The 4,060-nt window shown below is 38.2% G+C and overlaps 1 non-coding gene across 1 annotated transcript; it reads left to right on the forward strand.

The window, feature by feature from the left end:
- The first annotated feature begins 1,023 nt into the window (after positions 1–1,023).
- LOC117200001 (small nucleolar RNA SNORD28) lies at positions 1,024–1,097 on the forward strand. The gene has a single exon (XR_004481379.1). It is a non-coding gene; the product is annotated as a small nucleolar RNA SNORD28 (small nucleolar RNA).
- The last annotated feature ends 2,963 nt before the right edge of the window (positions 1,098–4,060 follow it).

Below are 4,060 nucleotides of genomic sequence, written 5' to 3' on the forward strand. Positions count from 1 at the left end.
AGCCTGCGCGTCCAGAGCCTGTGCTCCGCAACGGGAGAGGCCACGTTAGTGAGAGGCCCGCATACAGCAAAAAAAAAAAAAAAAAAAAAAGGATGTGGAGAAATCTTGTATAACCCTTTGAAAATGGTATGTCAAGAAAGTAACAAATAAAAATAAATGAAGGAAACCAGAAAAAGGAAATATGAGGCGTTAAAATATATCATTAGAAATCAGATCAATAAAACTAGATTAGAAATTTAATGAAGTGGGGGAGAATTCTTGTATCGTTTGTTGCTGAGGGAAGGCAGCCTCATTTGTTTTTTTGGACCTAAATGTCTCTTTCTCCACCCCAGATTTGACATTATTATTCAGTACTGTTCAGATCAATGTAAAGACCTGTGTTAGTCTCAATTGTTGCTGTAAAAAATTATCACAAACTTAGTGGCATAAAACACATAAATTTATTATCTCACAGTTATGTAGATCACAAGTCTGACACGGATCTGAGAAAACATCCAGGGGTCGGCAGGGCTGCAGTCCTTTCTGGAGGCTGTGGCGGAGACTTTCCCTGCTTTCAGAAGCCACTCATATTTCCTGGCTCAAAGCAGGCAGTGCCCGGCCCTTCTAATGTCTCATTTCTCTGACCTTCTTCTGTCTTCACATCCTTCTCAGACTGAAGCCGAGAAAGATTCTCTGCTTTTAAGGACTCCTGTGATTAGACTGGGGCCATCCAGACAATTTCCCTATTTTAAGGCCTGCTGAATAGCAACCTTAATTCCATTTGAAACCTGAGTTTCCTTTTGCATATTCACAGGTTCCAGAGACTAGGACATGAACATCTTTGAGAGGCCATTATCCTGCCTACCACAACATGGGACAAGAATAGAAGGGAGAACTTTTTTAACAAGCTGGGATATAATTGCTAATATGTTTAGATAATAAGATGATACCATGGCCTATTAGGAGTATGATGGTCTATGTATTTTTTTGCATTTTATAACTTTTCCTGTCATGAGTATTATCTTTATTAAAGAAAAATAATGAGTTGGATAATTTGATTGACATTTTTATCATCTGTGAGGTACCACAGTTAATAGCATGTTAGAGTTCTAAAGGCAGTTTCTGTTAATGAAAAAAATTTTAAAAAGAAAGAAAAACAATAAACCTTGTATTTAAAATAGTAAAACTATTAGGTACACATCTATAAAAGGACCTTTACTGAGAAACAAAATAATATTTGAAAAACACAAGCATGCTAAGTCCTGAGACTATAAATTCAACTGTTTCAGAATTAATTTAGAAGTTTAATGTTATTTTTTTTTTTTTTTTTTTTTTTGTGGTAGGCGGGCCTTTTATTGTTGTGGCCTCTCCCATTAGCGGAGCACAGGCTCCGGATGCGCAGGCTCAGCGGCCGTGGCTCACGAGCCCAGTCGCTCCACGGCATGTGGGATCTTCCTGGACCGGGGCACAGAACCCATGTCCCCTGCATCCGCAGGTGGACTCTCAACCACTGCGCCACCAGGGAAGCCCAGTTTAATGTTATTTTTAATAAAGTTACCATGGGGAGCATTTAATATAATTTTCTTTTAGAATTGAACCACATTTTAACAAAATGTATTTGGCAGAATAAACAGTCTAAACAATTTAGACTATTTTGAAAAAAAAAAGATGAGGATGGTCGGAAAGGATTTTCCCATCAGATATAAAATGAATTTTGAAGCTGCAATGCATAGAACTGAAGTAGATATGTCAGAAATAGGCCATACGTGTAGTACTCTTCTGAATCAAATACTACTGGTATATATGCAATACAATACCTGTTTGAAGAGTGAAGGCAAATAAATGTTTGTATTGGGTACTTGCCAAGGAGATTCAAGGTTTGATACAGAAGAGAAACCCCAGAGATCATTCAACTTGTTAAAACTTAAACACTTGATGGAAATTTATTTCTTCTTAGCAAAACTGTCATGTCTTTTAGAAAAGTAATGTCTCTTATCATTGAAAGAATTTTTATTACTGAAAATTTTCAGCTTTAGATGAAGTCATGAAACCTCACTCAGATACTTATTTCATTATGTCTCAAAGGATTTCGATTTTTTTTTAAAGACATTTTTTCTTATAATTTATATATCACCAAAACAACAGCTGGCATTTGGGAAATCTTATTTTAAAACTCCAAATATCCAAGAAAATCATTCAAACTCTCCAACTTCTACTTGACATCTGGTGAGGCTCAACCATCCAGTCTACCACACTCAAACCTGTAGTTTGACAAACTCTTATTTATTGACTTGCAAGCATGGGAGCGCACTGCAGAGGAAACATGAATGGTGCTCTCCAGAGGGGGAAGAGGGCGCCATCTTTGCAAGGTTTGGGTTCCTGCTGAAGGATTCTGAGGCAGCTCTCAGGGAAGGGAGACCAGTTCTGGGTTGGATGCTGTTTCTGCAGCAGGATTAGGAGAAGCAGGGATAAAATAGGAACTGGGTGCTATCCTGAAGCAGGGATGGTTTAGTAATCTCCAGTAATAGATGGGTGAGAATAGAAAAGCAGGGCTGGAGGCATCATTAGTAACAAAGCAGTGGTCACACAAAGAGGGGGGTTCATGATGGCATTTTATAGCTGCATGACCTTGGAAGAAACAATGTTTCCTGTTAAGTTTGCAGCTGGTTTTATCTGTGTCTGTCCTCCCAGCATGATTAATGGCAGGACTACTTTTTTCTTTTTCAGTCCAAGCTGATTTTCAGTCCTTCAGTCCCAGACAGATTTTACTCTTTCACATCTACAGAACCAACTCTGCTTGAATTTTCCTGTTAATAGCTTCTGAAAATAGCTATATCCATTGATAACCAGCTTTATTTTAACAATTCAAGAGAAAAACAGTGTGAATTTATGTCATTGTTATTCAAAATTATGCTATGAAGACATGGATTAATGACTAGGAAAAATCAGTTTAAGATTGTTTTAGAGTTTGGTTTTGAGTTTCAATATAAAGGAGAGAGAAAATAAACACATTAGAGACAAGTTCTAACAACTGATCAGATATGACCCAGGGTATTCACGTGAGCCGGAGCTGGGCCACGGGTGGGAGAGGGAGAGGAGGAACCGTCTAAAAGTGTGAAGAAATGAGCACATAACATCTGGTCCTTCTTTGATTACCCTCTTTACATAGTTCTTTGTCAGACTAACACTGATACTGCAGTCACCACTTTCTTGTGCTTCTTCTCATGTCTTTCCTTCCCTTAGTCTTAAGAACCTTTGGAAAGCGCGTCCTTCTAGCAAGGAATAGACTCAGAGGAAGCAATGAACTCCCCAGCTTTGTTCTGCTCTCCTCTTCCACATCCTTCCTTCCGTCCTCCCCTTCCCAACCCTCCATTCCTCCCTCTTCCTTATTCAAACTACATTCACATTTACTCTCCCCCACCTCCTCCCATGGAAAATAAATACATGCAAAGAGACATCAAGGGTGATTCTTCTATGCAAGAAAGAAATGGTTAGATCTGTAGACAAACATCTTCAAAGGACTGCTGAAATTGGAACTAGAACAATGCTGAATTGGCACGTGAAAGTGTTTATACAGCTACTAGAAAAAGTCAACATAAAACTCCTAGGGAAGGGAAAAAGCATTTGCCCTAGAGAAGGGTATAGAGAATAAGCAAAACAACCTCTAAATGTACATAAACTTAAATTAAGGGGTAGAGAATTGGGATGGGGAAGAGTGGACTCATTATATTGACAAAGAATCTTATTAAACATAAAGGGAAACAACTACAATTATTCTCTGGGAAATATGGGTTCTCTGGGATATCAGTATTTTGGAAGCATTGCTATGTACAAGGTTTGGTCAACAAATGATCCTAAAATGTGAACTACATGCTAGAAAATAGAATGGAAAAGGTAGTGACAATTTGAGTATGCAGTCTTTATAATGTTTTGCTATTTAATATTTGTGGAGGTTCTGTTGGTGTGGTGGTGGGAAGAAAGTCATGAAAGTTGAATTAAACCAGCGTTGAACGACGTGCAATCACCTTAAGTATGTCTTTGTTAGATATTATTAACGTTTGTGATTTCTAGTAGTAACTTA

This window comes from Orcinus orca, chromosome 3 (assembly GCF_937001465.1).
Source record: "Orcinus orca chromosome 3, mOrcOrc1.1, whole genome shotgun sequence".
Taxonomy (NCBI): domain Eukaryota; kingdom Metazoa; phylum Chordata; class Mammalia; order Artiodactyla; family Delphinidae; genus Orcinus; species Orcinus orca.